General features: G+C 34.7%; 2 long non-coding RNA genes across 2 annotated transcripts; both read left to right on the forward strand.

Moving 5' to 3' along the window:
- The first annotated feature begins 661 nt into the window (after positions 1 to 661).
- LOC104871918 lies at positions 662 to 4,947 on the forward strand. Its single transcript, XR_782998.1, has 3 exons — positions 662 to 824; positions 3,870 to 4,061; positions 4,490 to 4,947. It is a non-coding gene; the product is annotated as an uncharacterized LOC104871918 (long non-coding RNA).
- A 7,663-nt stretch (positions 4,948 to 12,610) lies between these two features.
- LOC104871919 lies at positions 12,611 to 19,508 on the forward strand. The gene is made up of 3 exons (XR_782999.1): positions 12,611 to 12,644; positions 14,435 to 14,608; positions 19,418 to 19,508. It is a non-coding gene; the product is annotated as an uncharacterized LOC104871919 (long non-coding RNA).
- The last annotated feature ends 715 nt before the right edge of the window (positions 19,509 to 20,223 follow it).

A 20,223-nucleotide genomic window follows, 5' to 3' on the forward strand; every position in this document is an offset into this window, starting at 1 on the left:
GGAGTTTGGAAGAAAACACTAATACAGGAACATAGGTAAGAAAATGGGAAAAAAGGAAGGGTAGTAGACACAAAAAATAATGATTCAAAAAGCAAAACAGAATATTTGCACACAATTTGATTCAGTATTGCTTACTAATGACATTGAATTAAATGGTAAAATGAGCTCAACCAAACTACTCAATATATTTCTTTTGGGAACTATAAGAGAAGATAAATAGAGGTATTGAGTAAGACAGTGAAATATCTATCTTCCATGGAAAAATATAAATTTATAGATATAATACATAAAATTGGTATATTGAGATATTGAAAAGTGTTAAAATATGAAAAGAATTTCCAGAAGAAATTGTTAAGAGAATCAAAACTAGATACCTCTGGGTAGGAGTTAGAGATACATAGGAAATATACTATTTTTAATAGCATTTTATAGTATAATTTGAGTGTTTTTGTTAAAAAATAGTTGCAAATGTGAGTAAAAATTATGTTTTTAATAGAATACTTGGAGACCTGGAGTACTCCAACATTTAGAAGTCAGACAATAAAGGAAGAACCAGCAAACAAGAACTAGGTGCAGCTGCCAGCAGAGCTGATTATGATGTCACCAAGGAGTGGCCAACGATGTGAAAAGGTGATAATAGTGTAAAGAATGTCAGAGACATATCCCTTGGACTCAGCAAGATGGATTGTGCCATTGCCTAGTTGACTGAATGAAGTGAAAGTGTAAGGACAAACTGAATGGACTGAAGACAGAACGAAAAATGAGCAATCTTGTATAAAGATATAGAAAAAGTTGAATAATCTTACTTAAAGGATAAGAAAAATGTGAGGCAATATCTAATTTATCCTATGGGCACTTACCTTGTGTATCAGTTAGTGAATATTGGCCTATCTTAACCTAGGTGGGAATTTTAGCTTCTTGCAGCTAAAGACATTCTTGTATGACATTATTTCTAAGTTGTATATAAAATAAGAGGCACAGTTATGATTTAAGAATAAACATCAGATTGAAAGTATAAGGATGAGAAAATGAAATATTATATCCTTCAGTGGGAAAATTTGGAATAACAGGAAAAAATCATGTGGAGAATGAATTGGGCTTGATGTTAATATAATCTAAAGGTCAAAATCAAACAAGAAAGGTGACTTTATTAGTATTTCTGAGGTGCTGCATAAGTTGCTGAAATTCATTTCTTCATTCCTCACCTTGTTTTCAGTGCATGAACCTGAGAGTTGTGCAGTTTAAACCAGGTGCCAAGCACCTGACTTCTCTCCCTGGGAGGGGTGGGTGGTATTTGTGCTAAGTCTGGGCTGGCAGCCCTTAGAGGTGCTGATAAATGCCCTCTGGGAAATGCGTAAGTAGTTAAAGTGAGTGACCATTAATTCAGGCATCCTAGTGTTTTGAGGGCTCCGTTCATCTTTTCTACAATAAAATAATCACAGTTAGTATTTCAAAGTAGACCCTAGATCTACTTTGAACAGCAAGAGGGCAATCTGCTGCTTGTATGTATTTTAGAAATATATAGCTAAAATAAAAATTTGACTCAGAGATGAGAAACTAACATTACTGAATAATTTTAAATAGGCAGAGGAACTAATTTAAATAAAAACACATGTTTTTACAAGGACAGAAATTGCTTTCTCAAAAAGTTGAATTTTCAAAGAATTCAAAAGAACGATGAAGTTATTATTATTTAGAAAATAACTAACAAGTGATTGCTAAATGTATTTCTCAACTACGTTTTTCTCAACCAAATTCTACTTGCAGTCATGTCTGTGTCTTTAAGAACTACTGCATGAGGGGCATTAGCTAGATGTCTTCATCTCCATCATGGAAATGGGCTGTTAGTAAACAATTAAGTAGATTGAATACAACTTGCCCACAGAGAGTGAGGTCTTTCCTCTCCTGACTGCTAGAAGAATGGTGTGCATTCTAGGGGGCATCTGGCTTGTAAGTCTCATAGCTGCTGCATAGTGAGCCCTGCATGATGAGGCCTAGGCTTCTGATAGAGGAGCTCCTCATAGCTCTCTACTTCCTTCAGGAATCCCATCTTGCACTGAAGTTAAAGAAAAAAGGAACCGCCAATTCATTAGGAAACGTTAGTAGCAGCTGCTCTTGCTGGTTCCTTGGTGTCATGCAACCAAAATATCAAGCTGCATGACTGAAATGTGGATTTTTTTTTCCCATCAAGTCAAGCTTTTCTTTTTGTGTAGGTATGACATTTATTTGAAAGAACATAGTATTATATGAGGAGTCCAAACCTTTCAAGAACTTTATTTGCTGTTGTTCCTTGTTTCTTTTCCATCTGTCTTCATGTTATTTTTATCACACAGGTGCTAAATATCAATAATATTATTATTGTTGTGCTTCTAGTCTTTTTGTAATACTTAAAAATAAACACAGTGATATTTTGCTTTGACTTCTGATTAAAATCTCTTCAAGTTTATATTTGAACTCAGGCTATCCATATTCTTGCTAAATCAACTTAAAATAGAAATGGATGTATTTCTGATGAAACTGTTACTATCTGAATGGGCTGAAAGAATTTCAAAGATGATAGGCTCACTACCACGCAAAACATATTTCACTGGAGAACAGTCTAATATTTGAAAAATATCCTTCTAAATTAAGCACAGATCATTCTCCCTACTGATTTTATCTTTTGTTTAATCAACTACCACTTCATATAAAAATCACCAGCTACTTTAAAGTAACATTATGATTACTTGTAGCTGAATAAAAGAATATATATATATATATATATATATGCAAAGATTATGTTGATTCTAGCATTGCTAAGTGGTGATTCCTTATTGATTCCAAATAGATTTACAAGAAATAATATATCCAGACACGTCTTTTGCTTTTGATATCATTTATTTGTCAGCAACGCAATTCAAGAATGTTCCAGGGAGATCTGCATTTAGAAAATTATACTTTTAGCCACTATGCTACTGAGCAAGAGAACATATCCTCTGCACTGTATGTCACTCTATGATGTGCACATTATTCTCTTACAGAGATATCATTGTGCGGTTCCTTTAAAATTTTGTCTATATGCTTCCTACTGTTACTATTGTCTGCTTATCTTTTCTATCACCTATCTACAGTTGGTCATTATGTTGATACATTCAACTGAATTGTTCCTTATACCCTTTATGCTCCCTCACTTCACTGTGCTGAGCCTGTGACTTGATTTAACCAATGGGGTGATGAAGTGGAACTCTACCAATTCAAGGCTTTGGCCTCAGAGGGAATTGAAAGTTCTACTCTAGTGCTCTAACTAACCCATTATCATGCTGTGAAATGCCAAAGGTATATGGAAAGTCCATGTAGAAAGGAGTATGTTTTCTACACAACAAGCACTCCCTCCAATAGCTGACAGCCAGCGCCAATTGCTAGTCATGCATCAGCACATGACTCACCCAAAGGTCCAGAGCAACTGGGCCCTAGGTACCTGCACATCTTGCATTTTCACCAGGATCAAAGGAATGGGTCAAACAAATCTAATCAACTAACACAATCACAAGACATAAGGATGTGGTTGTTTTAAATCACTAAGTTTTATAGATGTATTTTTTAATGCAGTAAAAATCTAAACATTATATATCTAAGGAAATGCATCAGGTAGCCTCTATCCTGCCATTGTGTTAGATTCTGGATTCTTAATCAAGTATGTAAGTGTGAATAAAATTAAAATTCTCCTGAACAAAACAGTGCGTGAAATTTTCAGACAACTTTGAAATCACATCTACAGCAATTGAATAAAAGACTGTGTATCAGTTAGTAGTTACTAGAGAGACAGATATAACATAAGATATATAAATATATATGAATTGATGAGATTGGCTTACAATGGCTACCCACAGAGTCAGATGAGGAAGAGTCCAGAGGATCTGTCTGCACCCTGGAAACAGAATGGTTTGGACTAAGGTCTGGAGCTTACTGCCGTGTCTTGTGGAAATCTGTTTCAAGAGGCCAATGGGTCTGTGGCTGGAGGCTGAAGGACCCATGTCAGAAGCAGAAAAGTCTGTTCTAGAAGCCAGAAGATGATGCCCAAGGTAAAGGCAAACAATGGTGCTCCTCTGAAGGGACAGAAGTAGTATCGTCCCTCCTCATCTCCCCTTTATACCATCCAGGCAAGGAGCCACCCTAGGGCGTGGAATTACTCAGCCCATTTAGATCAGCTTCTCTTAAGCAAACTTCTCCAGTTGACACAATCAATCAAGCATCACAGACTAGAAAACTAAATAGTGCTGTATTATCTACATTCTGACGCAAGTAAAGGGATGTACAGAAATGTGGAAGGGCAGAGGAAGAAGAGATTGTATTGTAAATTGTATTATTTTAAGATGTTTTGGTGACTTCCCAGTCCATACATAAAGCAGTTGTCATCACGAAGTCCATTCCACTATACCCTTGTGACATTACTTTATCTGTTTGTTTCTTTGTTTTTAGTGATCAGTCATTCTCCTTTCTTTTCTTACAGCACTCTGACCTAAGATCAAATCTCAACTTGCACTTGAACTTATTCGTCTTCTCTAAAACTACAGGCCTCCAGCCTAAGAGCAATGTATGCAACAGTGTTATCGTATTTAAAACCTCTCACTCTTACTTGATTTCTGGCAACTCTGATATACCATGCACCCCAGCATATTGAATCACCCCGAAAGCAGTGTGAATCACTGGAGGGCTCTGGGTAGCACACTAACTGCTTTGGTTGAGAGAAATGATCAGAGATATTTAAGCAATGAACAGAAAGGTTACTGGCAGACTGACAGGAACAAAGATAAAAGGTTGGAGAAAAGAGGATTGATGAAATTAAGAGAATGCACTGAATTTGGGAAGAGCGGGAGAAAAGAAAAGAATAGGAAGAAGAGAGAAATACATATTTTCCCCAACTATTGTTTTCAGGTGCTTTTCAGTGACTGCAAAGCCGAAATTTTCCTCCTTGGATTTTACTGAATATTATTCCCATGTTTTTAATTTCAACGTTTTATACATTATTTGTGATATCAAACAAGGCATTAAATATCATTAAGCAAACATAATCCTACATAGCCCGTCATGTATGTGTCCTCAGGAGCCTGAATTTCATTGAGGAAACAATACCCATATGTTACATATCTGAAAAAACAGAACTTTTCTACTTAGTCACTGGTAACACCCATAATGTCAATATGATTAAGCCAGTATGATACTAACAAACAGCCTGAAAGACTTAGCCTCAATAAGTTGATGAAACTGGAAGCGAGGAGCCAGGGCTGGGAGCTGATGTGATTCCACTGCTGATTGCTCTGGGCCTCCGGGTGGGTCATTTAACCTTGCCTGTCTTCAGATTTCCTATCACCAAAAAGGAAATTAAAACTGGAATTCATTCTCCTGGGTGGCAGCCTAAGAGCCAGAGAGCATCTTATCATCCTATTTATAATTGTAGACTCACAGAATTTTAGAGTTGGATGGGTCTTTAGCCACTACCAAATTAATGCCCTCGTTTTACAGATGTCGGCTCTGGGATTCAGCAAGGTGAAGTGCATTGCACAAGGTCAAGCCAGCTGGTGCCTCCTGACTTTTAGTCTGAGAGTCTATCATGATATAACACAGTTCTATGTCCCCAAAGTGTCCTGTTCTTTTTTGTTCTTTATGCTCATAACTATATCTGTATTCAGTGAAAACATATTTGAGAGCACAGGATCATACTGGAACATGTGCCACCTGTGTCCTAATGATCTATGCGCATATATACTATAACCCTTAATGTCAAGTTTCAGATTTTCCTAAAGATTCAAGGTCAAAGCTCTAACCACACTTGTATTAGATAATGTGGGAGGAATGGAGCATGCCTTTGCTTAGAAAGTTACATTTAAGGCTATTTGAAAACATGGCTATAACTTTGTTTCTGACTGTTTCTCTTCAAATTCTCCTACCACATCATGAGAATGTGTCTCTTAAAATGGCAGAAGAGGTGAAAAGAGTGCAAGCTTTAAAAAAAAATTTAAAAGCCTGGAACCACCCCCTGTGGCAATTTTACAAGCACATGAGATCCACACAAATCATAGTATGAAAAAAATTGAGGAAATTTTATTGTCTTCCTTTTGGTCCGAGGCAGACTTCATGCAGGTCCAGTTGACTTTTGCTGAGGTTTTCAAGTTGAGTGGTTCTAAAGGAAGTCATGTCTATAGTTGATAATTTTATTTACAGGTTGGAGAGAGAGAGCAGAAATCATTTGGCCCAAGTTCCCAAGATCCCCTTCTACTTCCTATAGAAGAAAGACACAGCCACCTCCATTTTAGTAGTGCCTTAAGTGAGGCGGAAACCAACAGCTCTTGACTTTGCGTGTGGTAGCTTGCAAAGGCATTTTCTATAATGTATGGAATGAACTGTTTCAAGTTTTTTTTCTTGCTGCTATAATTTTTATATCTCATTTTACCTCTGTAATTAAGACAGGTCTGGTAGGTATTTAAATTAGCCCAGCTTTCATCTCTATCACACATTCATTTCAAAACTTTTATGAATATTTAATAGAGGTTTTATAATTCATGGTGATATGATGAACAGCCTTTTGGCCGTTAAGTCAATTGACAGAAAAAAAAAAATCTCTCTCTTCAGGCAGAAATAATAACGATTCTATTTCTGTTCCTAGATTGGTGATTACACAGTCACCTGTTTTCACATTAAACTTTGATGATAAATTACTCAGCAACCATGATAATATCAGAAGTTTTACTGGCCAGAACAAATTGCCAGTAATTGCTGGCAAGATAAAGAGAAAGCAGTGCTTCTTTTTTCCTCTGTCCTTCCCCCAGGGGGTTGTGGCTAAGACCCCACAATCCAACTGGATCCAATTTCTTTCATTTGTTCTTCCCTTTATATCCTACTTTTTTTGTTTCCTTTCAAATCTTTTTCTGTCTCTCTAGTAGGAATGTATTAATATTCCATTAGCATGCCTGCAGATTTAGCATGCACACACACCGCATAGGCTGCATAAAAACAGTTCACTTTGAGATGAATTGCAGTTCAAATAGGTTCATTTTCTACCTGACTCCCCACAGGACACACATGCATGTTTTAAAAAATATTTGGGGAAATATCTCTAGATTAAAGCATGCATCAAATGATGCTGTTTCCAAAGCAATGTAGAAGTTTTATTTCACTTAAATATATCAAAGGTTTAGGAAAAGATAGTCTGATGATAATACTTAAGTGTGTATCAGAGAATTATAAAATCTACCCTTGGCATCAGATCTAGGTAGCTGGAGTATCTTGATTTCAGTATTCATCTCAGCACAAGTCGAAAATCATAAATGGCAAGATATGAATGAGTCACATTGCTCCTTCCATTCCTTCTATGTCTCCAAGGAGCCTAAAAGAAGCCTTCCCTATAGCATATTGGGGAACTGGACTATCCAGCCAGGCTTTATGTCCCCTATAATGGGGTCACAGAATCTACTTTCCCCCTGGAGAGGTAATTCTGCTGCCTAATAGCTTCCACTCCAACAAACTTTTTTCTCTGATATGCAGACAACTGCTCTCTGCTCATTTCCTTCTCAGTAATGCCCCTTTTACTGCCCTGCAAATTCCTCTTTGGGGGTTTACAGCCCTGAGGCAGAAGCTGTGATACCACTGCTTTTTAGCAGCAACTTCACAAACCTACACACACTTCATTCTTTTAATCTCACCTCATATGCTAGAGTCTTCATCCCTCAATCATTTTTGTGGCTCTTCTCCATACTTTGCCCAATTTGTATGAATATTTGACTTGCATGAATGACTTACCTTATAGACTGTAATGTGTCATTGAGTGTTTGATAGTAAATAATCAAATGCTCACTGCATCCATAGTGTGTACCCACACATGCACACTGGACTTTAATCTATTTCATACCAAGTTGGTAAATTCTAATAGCATTCAAGTGCTCTTTGTTTTACCCAAAGGAGAAATACAGAGAAACCTCCTTTTCCCCTGCCCCCCCACACCTCTTCTAAACCTTATTTATTAGTGAGGTTTGGGAAACATGTCCTTGGATGAGGGACAATTAGCAAACTACAAAAGGAATTATATCTTATTATTAACCAATGTAAATTTATTTCATATAAAGGCATTAAAACTAAATGTGCTTAGGTGGAAGTGTAGTGAGCCCTTTTGGAGAAACAAAGCTAGGTATTCTCTTACCTCTGGACTGAGACCTCACTGCTAAACCTAGCAAGAATGGCAAAACCAAAATGTGATCTAAATTTTAGATTGGGTCATTTTGGAAAGTATGTTCATTAGTTTTGTGAAGGAGAGAGGGTAAAATTCACTATCCATATTTTAACACATTCTATTCCCTCTTCTTTTAAAAGAAACCTCAGACAAGTTCAATCCCTGGTACCTAAATAAATAAAGAAAGAAAAGAAAAGAAACCTCAGAGGTGTGCTACCAAACTGGCATCACGCAAACTAGAGCCCGGAAGCTTCTACTCTCCACTGCTGGACAGTTTTTGATGTGTGAACAGTGCGGTATTGTGATGCTGGCAGAAACCCAGCTCCCTCCTTCTTCATTGTGGGCTTCAGAGCTTAATAGGCATAAAATAACTGCCAACGGGGCCCATGTGCATTTTAGTGCTTTTAGGTACTGAATAATTTAGATAATTTAATTCCAGTGAGCTGGGGTAAACTTAAGAAAGCAAACATTTCTTAAGTGGGTGGTGGTTGTGAGTAGGTGGCCACTTCTGATTTCTGAGTAAATGTTTGCACATATGTGAGAGCAAGCACACACTCATATGAATATATACCCATAAGTTCACACAAAACCTTGCCTTTTGGTTAGACACAAAGAATTAGACAAGTGGTTCAACAAGACTTTTGTGTTATTATGCATCTACCTTCAATGTTTGTGCACTTTGAATTTAAAAAGTCAGACATTCTTTTCACTTAAAATTCTTTGCATCTATAAATCCTTAACCAAAAATACTTCCATATATGTATAGTTGAAACGAAAGCCTCATATAGCTTTCTTTTTTCACTTTATAGTCATAATGCATGAGAAAGAAGTTAGTGTCAACATTATTTCACCATAAAAGATTCAAAGATTTTCTGACTCACCATAAAAGATTCAAAGTTTTTCTGACTCAAAAAGAAAGTCATAAGCTATTTTCTGACACTGTGGTACTGTTGGTTCTTGCTCCTGAGTGAGTGCAAATACTGCACTTCCATTTTACATTTTGTATTAAGACTTTCTTGAAAAATATATAGAAAGCTATGTTTATGTATGCCTGTGTATGCAAAGGTACATATATTTGCAGATCATCACAGCCAAGCTCTCTGTCATGTGCAGTCTAGACTAGAGTCTGAACAGAGTGTGTTCTACTCTGGCTAAAGCCATAGAAGCAGAGGGATTTAGGAATCCCAAGCAGTTACTGAACATTTGGAAAGATAATTATATGATTTCACTGATCAATATGTATACTAGGCAGCTTTAAAATATATAAAAATATGAATAAGTGTCTTCCTTGGTCAAGGCATGAGTTGATCATAGTTGTATACACTGCAGATTACTAGAAAGGCTGCGGTATTTTGTAGTCCCTATGGAGAGTAGACACTCATGTTAGTTTTGTTCTACATCCTTTTTACCTTTACCACCAATGTCCTTCAAAAATAGAGACTGTGAACAAAATCTAGAATAAAAATATAGACAAACTTCAGAAGTTTAGACTTGCAATGAAGGAGAGTAAAGATGATGCCTAATAAATCTCTATAGTCTGGGCATTGTGCTAAGCTAGAAATCTACACCTCTTCTATTTTGATATCATCCTGTGGATTAAGAATTAGACTCCACATATTGGAAAGGAAAGTGGTGAGGCACAACTAGCCCACCAAAAGTTCCATAGCAATCAGTGGGCCAAAATCTAAATTCTGGGTCCAAATCTGATCAGAAACCTCAGACAATGTGTTCATATTGTCTGCAATAAAAGATATAGCTTCAGAGTTTGCATTGGATTCTAAATTCAGACTCTGTGGGATGCCAACATTAACAGCTGGAGGGAAGAACTGAGTCATTATTCAGATATACAGTTGTTTTATATAGAGACAGAATAGACTGTGGCTCTATGAGAGCATTTAAAGGGCTCTGGGAGGACCTTTACTATTTCCCCAATGAGCTATACCACCTGCTAGCTAGTGACTTCACAGGGAACAACAACTTTCATTTCACAAACACAGAGAAGGATTAAAATAAAATCTCCCAGAAAGTTGTACTACACAGTCTGAACTACATACCTAAATTAGAAAAGCTTCTTTCTGGGAGTAAGTTTGATCAGAGAATAGAAAATCATAGGAAAACATGGGCTGGCTGAAGGTTCCTCTTAAAGAAAAATGCAGGAGGCAATAGAAACTTTTAAAATTTGGAAACACAGTTTTTCTAGTCCAAGTGTGTTCTGATTATTTGATAAAAAAGATGTGGATATTTGAGTGTTACATTGTGTAGGCCACTCAAGTCCTTCTTTTGGTCTCAGGTTCCCATAGAACATAGGGACAAACATTTCTGTTTATTAAGAATATTCATAACTCCTCTGGAATTCCTCATGTTTACTTGGTAATGTGGTGCCCTAAAAAGAATTCATACATTTTTTAAATGAAAGTTTAAAATTAAAAGGACAAAGAAAACTTCAGAAAAATATTAAAAATAAAGTTGTCACTCTTTCCACCCCTAGCTAGATGTGGAATTAACTAGCTAAAGTATATTTAGAAAATATATGCAACTATTAAGGAAATATTTTAACATGTTCTTTAGACAGTTATAAAAGCAAAGGAAAATAATCATAGCCCCAGTACAGCAAGACTGCGTGAGATCTTACTGATAAATCATACGTTCCGGAAGAAATAACTGCATTTGGCAGAACAAGAAAAAATCAGAATACATCCAGTAAAACTAAAATAGCTTAAACAGAGTATAAGGCTTATGGCCAGATGTAAAAAGGAATTTATTGTTGATATAGCAAGAGAAAAATAATTTTATAGTGATGATTTTATATAATGTAATTTTACTGAATCCATTTATTATTTCTAAAAGTTGCCTTTTATTTCTTTTTTCTTGCCTAATTGCTTGGGCTAGAATTTCTTGTATTATTTTGGAAAATGGTAAGAGTAGAAACTCTTATCATATTGCTGATGTTAGAAGAAAGCTTTTCACCTTTTTTCAAGTTTATTTATTATATATTACAAAATAACAATGAACTAATGCAAGAAAGAAATTTTAAAAATCAATTCCATTTACAATCACTTGAAAAAGAAAAATACTTAGGAATAAATTTAGCTGTGAAGATAAATAATATGTATAGTAAAAACTATAAGATTTTTAAGACAGAAATTATAGAGGTTACAAATAAATAAGATATATCATGTTCAAAACTAACATTGTTAAACTGTCCACATATCCAAATTTATATAAAGATTAAATTAAAACTCTATCACAATTCCAATGATAATTTTCACCAAAATAGAAAAAAAATCCTAGCATTCTCATGGGACACAGAAGACCACATATAGCATAGATAATAGTGAAGAATAACAAAGATAGGGCATCAGTTCACTGATTTCAAACTGCTTATAAAACTATAGTAATCGAAACAGTATGGCACTGATATAAAAATAGATGCACCCCAGATCTATGGAAATGAATTGAGAACCAAGAGTTATACTCACAAGTATATATTCAACTATTTTTTTTACAAGAACACCAAGAATAAACCAGAAGGAAAGGAAAGTCTCTTAAATAGTAAAACTGGATCTACCATGCTTAAAAAGAATCATGCCTAAACACAATGAATTTGGAACCAGTCTTGCACTTATATAAAATGTAACTTAAATAATTTAAGACTCCAGTATAATATCTGACAACCTAAAATTACTTTAAAAGACAGAAAAAATGGTCCTTGACTTTGGTTTTCTCAATGAGTTTTGGATGTGGCACCAAAGAATAAAAACAAAAAACAAATGTGATTTCTATAAACTAAAAAGTAAAGAATACAGTGAGTAAAGTTAAAAGACAATGTAGAGAATGAGAGAAAATATTGGCATACCTAATGTCTGCTAAATGGTTAACATACAAAATATGAAAACAACTGATACAACTTAGCAAAAAGTAAATAAATAAACTAATTAAAAATGAGCAAAATACTTGATGATTTTTTCCAAGGAAAACACATGAATTATCAACAGAAATATGAAAAGATGCTCAAAATCACTGATTATCAGAACCATGAAATCAAAATAGCAACGAGCTATCATTTCATACTCATTAGGGTGGCTCGTGTCAACAAGATAAAAGATATAATATTAGCAAAGGTGTGGAGAAAAGGGAACTCTGATATATTGTTGGAGGGGATATAAATTGGGAAGATCATTATAAAAACAGTTAATGTTTCTTTGAAAAATTAAACAAATAATATACTATATGATTCAGCAATTTCATTTCTGTGTCTAGATCACAAGGGGATGTAATCATTGAATTGAAGAGGTATCTGCATCCTCAAGTGTCGCCAGCCGCAACGTCAGAATCCTGCCAGCAGGTCCCAAACCTGAGGGAAGAACAACAGGAGAGCAGTTTCACAAATTTAGTTCCAGGCTCATGCTCTACTGCAGCAAGGCCCCGTTTATTTTTCAAGGTGGGGTATATATAGGGTAAAACCGAAACCAAAAGTATAAACAGGATGTGGCTGACTGCAAAGGTCACAGAGTTCTACAAAACAAGTATTATAGGTTACATTTGCTAGGCAACAGGTCAGATCACCAGTTGAACTAGCCCGTTGCTATGGGCGACAGCACGTCCATGCTGGCGAGGTGACTCAAAGTTCAATCATGGCTGTGCCTATGTCAAGGCTCACCATAAAGGCTCACCATACTCAAGCATGGCAACATTATTCACAAAAGCCAAGATGTGGAAAAATCTTTCATGCCCATCAATGGATTAATAAACATTTAATACAATACTCTTTGGTTTTAAAAAAGAAGGAAGTCCTGCCATTTGCGATATAGATAAACATGGGAAAATGCTATATACAATATATTCCAACCACAAAAATACTGTATGATTTCACTTTTATGAGGAATCTGGAAAAGTAATTGATAAAAGTTGAGAGTAGAACAATGGTTGTCTGTTGCTAGGGATGTAGAAAGTAAGGAAATATCAGCCAATGAGTAAGATTTTGAAATTATAAGATGAGTAAGTTCTGGAGCTCTCATATTTATACTTAAGGAGAATGTAATGGCTATATTTTCAGGGATTATTTCCATAGCTGACTAGTTAATAAGGATGTATTTTATAAACAAACTTTACTAAAATTGTAGACCTCTCATGCTCTCATCACACGTACAGACACGAATACACGCTAGGTTATTGTGAAGTGATGGATGCATTTATTCATTTGCTTATGGTAAACATTATACAATGTATACATATACGAAATCACACTGTACAGTTTGAACATATATAATCTTTGTCAACTAAATATTTTTAAATAAATGACATGCATGAGAAATTAATCTTTAATTCTCCGTGGAATTAAGTGCAGTATGTATTTTAATACTCTTTTAATAAGTTTACTTGTTTTTTCAAATATGTCTAAAAATATATTAACATAAACTCATAGATGTAGCTAAATACAAGGAATTGTTTTGGGTCTAAATGAGAATATTATACTGTATTGTTTTTAAAAGTTCATATCATATTATGAATACTTTCTAAATTACTAAAATACTTTTCTTATTGACATAGAAAATAAACTTATTTACTAAAAGAGATCAAATATTGATTCAAGGAAGTTCTTACTGTACTCCATTTCTCAGGCACATTCTGACACATACATGTTTGTTTGGACTCCTAATAAATATGACAGAATTTTTGTTTTCTTTCTTAGTGACTTATTCACAGAAAAAAAATCACTTTTAAATAAATTAATTATTTTGCTTTAATAATTAACATATAATTAATGTCATTTTCCTGGTATAGTGCTAGTCATTTTGTGGGATTATTTGCTAGTATTTTTAGATTATCTCAGCATCACATATGCTTCATACTTTAGTGATCCTTACATGGAGAATACTGACAGTCACATGGCCAATAAATAATATTATAGAATTTTTAGCTAATTAAATGTTCAATTATTTCTACAAAACTATGCTATTTTAATATATCATGGATTAAATTTCCAATTTGTCTTTTTCTTGAACAAATATAAAATACAGAAAGGTAGTTGATGCTGTATCTTTCTTTTGCCTTGACTTCTTTCATAACTTATAGGCAATATGATGATGTTGGTTCTTTCTCCTTATCCAACCCTTTCTTCCTACCTTGAACTTCTTTCATATTGTCATGCACTCCTATGTGAAGTACTGAAAAAGTGAATTGATTCCGTCCTTCATCCTTTGTTGCTGATCTCTTGCATTGTCTGTCCAGGACACCAGAGAACATTGCAAACCAGATCAGATCATACTCTTCCCTTAACATCTGCAGTGGCTTGAAGCATCTCCAGAATACCACCTAACCCCTTCATGCCTCATCTCTGCTGTTCTGTCTACCTTGGAAGGAATGTACATCTTCCTCAGACTAGTTCCCACTCCTACAACAGAGGTCTGTATAAGCATTTGTAGAATCAAACCTAGATGACCTTCTTGAGCAATATCCTTTATTTCCCAAAGCTCTTTCAATGAGAATGTGCTGTTTCCTTTTAAAACACTTGAAGCACACTATCTTAGACTATTTACTAATTTCTTGCCTGATAAAACTGTAAGATTTTCAAAGTTAATGATTTTGAGTTGCCCATAAATGAATCTTCACCAGTGTTTAAATTCTTAGTCTGTAATTTAGAGCTTAATAAGTGCTTAATAGATAAATCCATCTATTTATTAAGCTTTTAAGAGCCTAGGCTATATTAATCAGATTAGAAAAAGTGTTTTTCCTCCTTTTAAGGCACAAACTTCATGTCAAACATCAAAGGAGTACTAAGTAAAAAACTAGTGAAGAGAATAAGGACTCCTATTCTCTACACAAGAGAGAGGAATGTTCAGTGTCCACCAGTTAATTCTCCTGTGTTGTTTTTCTCAAGGGTGTACACATAAAGCTGCTTTATTTATAACAATACAGATTTTTTGGCTAGGCACCATTAACAAATGTGTTAAGTCCCTGTGACAACTGATTAATTTTAGTGTAAGGCTATGAATACCAAACAACAAGTGCTGGTATGTAATGTGAATTTTAATGATGTCACAGCAAAAGTAAAGGATGAGAAAGATAATTTAATTTGCTTGCTCTAAAAGGTTAGTTCTCCTGAGATAAAAATTGTCCCTTAGGTTACCAGTGCCTTTCTCAGTATACTGCCCCTTCTGCTGGTTTCTCTGTTCCTTGGGGATGGGAATATTTATATTTAAAGACAATTAGAATACATGGTTTAGAACAAAAACACGCTGGTAGAGGAAGCAGAGGACACTTAATGCTTTTAAGATGAAGTATGTATATGAACATATATATTTGTCTGTGTTTATCCTTAATATCATCATTATTTCAGCACACTGTAAACTACTTTAAAGTATACAGTTCAGAAAAATATAGAAATAGATGTAACCACTTAAATATAATTTTAGTCCATGTATATACAAAGATTTTATTTAGAAATGGAAGTTTTTTTAAGAAAAGTTGCACATTATTTGGTGTCCCAAAGTGTTTAAGGGTAATATCTTTTCTCTGGGTTGGATTGAATATTTTATAATCATAACGTACAGCAGATGGGCCTTCACAAACATTGAGTTTAGTGTGGATTTGCAGAATCTATGGATTAATGATTGGCTTTACTCATACCAGTAAACATTCAATGCACAGCTAGCATGATCCACTAAATAAAAGTCACAAACAATGAAACAAACAGTGAAGACTTAATTGTTCATAGTGGAAATTTCTTTAAAAGTAAGTATTAACTTTAAAGTTTCATAAATTAATACATAGGAGGAATCTTAGTAAAATACAATCAACCAAGATATCAAAAATTAATTAATTATAAGTTAGTAATTGTATAAGGAAGGAGATGATCTTAGATATTAAAGGTATTGCAAAATTATGCATTAAATAAAGGATTAATAATGAATGTCTAAAAGATAAATGGACATTGAAAGAATAAACAGTAAAGACAGTAATTTGATTTCCTTAGAAGCAGCTTGTCTAAGAAGGAGGGATTCTCGTTAATGAGAGATATGAGCATTTGAGTACACCTGAAGAATTTCAGAAGATGTACCTAAAACATTAAAAATATATTTTAAGACACAAATATTAAAATATAAGACATGTATGTCTTTTATATATTTTATGTATTTATGTTCAAGTAGATGTAAATGTATAAATATAAATTTCATGTTAACAAATAAAGAGAGCTGGAGAGAATGTTCTCAAGGACAAGCCAGATGAGAAGAAGTTGAGTAAGAGTGAGTGAAAATGTTAAAATTCAGATATGTCCACATGATGTGAAGAAAGTTTGAAGAGACACCTGTAAGCATGTATTTACTGTTTGGAGACATTTGTGTTCATAATTGTGGTATCTTTCCTCACGTCCATGACATATTTCCTATTTAGCTTGCACTATACGTGCGAAGATAATAGTTACTCTAAGTCTTCCTAACATAAGAGTCCACATACAAATGGAAAAGATACATTGCTTTCTTCAAGTACCTCAACCAAGTCAGATTAATGGGCAGATTTCAAGAGGGAACCTGATGTAATAGAAAGAACGATGGAGTCAGCAGTCTAGGATTTGAGTTACATGAATAGTAACAAGCTATTTAACCATTTCTAGTTTGATTTTCCTTATCTGAAAAGTAGAGATAATAAGATTTACTCTGAGGATTTATGATAACATATGGGAAATTCTTGCCACCATGAGGTGCTTTCCAAGTGCAAATGATCCCATCCTCTATGAAGAATTATTTGGAAGGTTCCATCAATGAATGATTGTTTGTAAAGATACATTTTAAGCTAAATCTAAATCATTATGATCCCAAATGCATATTGGTAAATAATTGAAAATAGGATTATTTGTATCACTAAAGACTTCTAGAGAATTCCAGGTCTTAGAGATAAACTGTGAAAATGTATAAAAACAAAGCCAATAAACTCACCCCTTAATTATTTAAGGTATTTTGACAAACTGTAGATGTACTAATAACATTTGTTGAAAAGAGAAAACATACTTTTAAAAAAAAAGTAAACTATAATTGACAGTAAAGTAGACTCTGATACACAGGTCAATCTAGCTTTAAATGGCGAAGTAAGTTTAGACATATGAGCCTATGTATCTCTCAGTGTCTGCTTATCCCACAGTGGCCATATTCACTTGGTTGTAGAGTAGGTGGGTAGGAAAGGAAAACAGAACATGAATGGTATTCATAGAGTGAAATCACTGACCCAACATTAGACCCCATCGAGAAATGATAGGTAAAAAAATAACTTTAGTTTTTAGATAGAATTATTGGTTTGTTGAAATTGTTTGCAGAGTAAATTTCTCTAAATACGATTGTATTATCTCCTAGCTTCATGACTAAACTGGCACTCTCATATCTCCTGTCTCATATTTGGTTGATTATCCTTTCCACCAAGCTGTTACAATCACAGGAAAAAAATAGCAAAATCTACTCCAAATGGCATCTAAAGGAAAGTAACATTTTTATATGATATTGTAACTAATAATCTAAGATTCAAAAGATTAATTCGTTAGTTATTTTCTTAATTGACACAATAATATCTGTAGTAAAGCATAGAGATATAGCTCAAATTAGCTTAGCCATGCATGACAGCTAAGAGATTTACAAATTAGTAATATAACAGAGAACTCAAGAATAGAAGAGATCCCCAAATTGGGGAGGAAGTAATGCTTTCAAATATACCCAATGGAGCAAGAAGGAGAGTATAAATATCATGAAAGAATATGAGAAATGCAAAATAAATGAAATCCCTAGGTAGTAAACTTATTGATTAAAATAATGACCAAGGGATTCCTGAAGATGTCATTAGTTCTTTGAGTAACACAAGCTAAATCCATTGACATTTTGGCAAACTGTGGAAATTGTATTCTCTGGAAATGCTCTCTTGTAGAGAAAAAGAATACCATCACTGTTACTTCTCAAAGCTTCAGTCTAGTTTAAAGAACAACATGGCTAAAGTTGCTCCCAGATAAATGATTGGCAGTGATCAAAATATTAAATTTGGTAACTCACAAAAAAATAATCAGACAATATTCAATCACTCCTTTCTTAACTCTGGAGAATAGATGACACTAAAAATTCATAAAATTATCAATATAATGGGAGTTTCTGCCAGAACTACAACTTCCAATAGACTAAATTTAGAACAGGTACAGAGAGATAAACACACACACACACACACACATTTCCCCAAATCTTGCATTTTAGGAAGTACCTAATCCATTAAGAGTAAATATGCAATACCAAAATGTACATCGGCCTTCAATCTCACAGAAAAGTAACACCAGTGTCATCAATTTTTAGCAACTGCTAATGATAAGAATTAGGCAAATCAAGGAAGTGAAATGTTATTATTCTTTTGAAATTTTTTTCCACTGGAAATTGAAAATGGTTTTCTTTAGACACAAGGGAAGCTCTGTTGCGAGAAAAATTAGGTGTCCAAATTTATACACATCACAGTCATATTTTTCTGACACCAAGTAAGAGAAACAGGTACAGAAAGGAAGTTTTTTCCATGGGAAGTTGAAAGAAGCTATCTTTAAAAGAGATTTGTAATAAATTACTTTCAATATTTGTTGGATAGAGAAAACAAAAATGATCTCACCTATAAGAACCTAATTTGAAGAAAAAGAGAATAATGCACCCCCAAAATATTTTGTTAAAAAAATTATACTCCAAGAATTGGAGTCTCTAATTAAGCAACTCTGAGGATGCCATACTCATTGAGGTCTATATAAATTTTGCACCAAAGTTGCATAACATACAGTGTAAGGAGTCTGTATATGGCAGCCCTACCCAAGTCACTCCAGGCATGAGAAGTGCTGACCTGAGCACACTGGCAGTTCACAGGAGAATGATTTCCTCCTTGCATGGAGTTAGATAACTGGATTTGTTAAGTACTCAGTGAATATGAGACATATCAATAGGTCCTTTGCAAAGGTGCAGGATATTAACCTCCTTTATAGTAAATATGGAAAATTTTAAATTAGCATTTCAAGAGTGGAATTGGCATTCTCCCTGTAGTGAGTTACTTACTATCTCTGATCTGCCTCTCCTCTTGGTGCATTTCTTCTCATGAACAATTACTGATCAGAAACGAGTTTGCGTGCTTTAGTCAGATATCGCATTTGGATATAATATTTGCAGCAATTTTTTTAATCAATTCAACATCATTGCTTCATTTGACTTTCCCCAGGGAGGTGAGTGTGGCCCCTGGGACAACTGGTGGAATCAAGATTCCAGAGAACGGAGAAATGTGGCTGTGTTCCAAAATGAATACTAGTACCAGGGAGGTAGGATGGCACCCTACATTTTCTCTCTCCTAATCTGTTTTTTATCTCATTGCCTTTTCATCTTGTCCTTCTACATCTGTAAGCTCCTTTTTCATCTAGGCAAAAAATAAACATATAATCAGTTGTTTGTTTTTTGTTTTGTTTGTTTATAAAAGTGTTAAGTCAAATATTTAAGTTAAATAAATTCACCTTTTCAGGAAAGAAATGGGACAAGATCTCCTATGTTTTACATTATAATGGGTTAATTCATAAAACTTGGACAGAGTATGCCTGATGCAGTTCAGCTGTTGACCTCATCCTCTTCAGTCAAAATCCAGGAGCCCATGTTTATGTTCCAGAGCCCTAGATAGGTGTCTGCTCTTCCTTGCCATGCCCTGGCAACCATGGCTTCCTAGCCTATGCACAAATCATTTTCAACCTTCCAATGGGGCATCTCCCTCAAGCCAGTTAATCAGCATCCTCTTCCACTGCTGTAGCCTGGCTAAGTAGACAGTGTCACCATTCAGCTTCAGAGAACCAGACGCCCTGTCACACATTGTTTCACAGAGTGATTTTAAGAGGGACAGCAGACTCCCAGCCTCAAAACACTGTGATGGCTGGTCCTGTGGACAAGCAGACAAGAATCTCATTAGCCTCTTTCCTGGGAGTAGTATTGCATGTTAACAATCTGTCTTTTTTTATTGCAGTTCTTTTTTTTTTTTTTTTTTTG

Source organism: Fukomys damarensis, unplaced genomic scaffold (assembly GCF_012274545.1).
Source record: "Fukomys damarensis isolate Sample0158 unplaced genomic scaffold, DMR_v1.0_HiC HiC_scaffold_30, whole genome shotgun sequence".
NCBI classification, from domain to species: domain Eukaryota; kingdom Metazoa; phylum Chordata; class Mammalia; order Rodentia; family Bathyergidae; genus Fukomys; species Fukomys damarensis.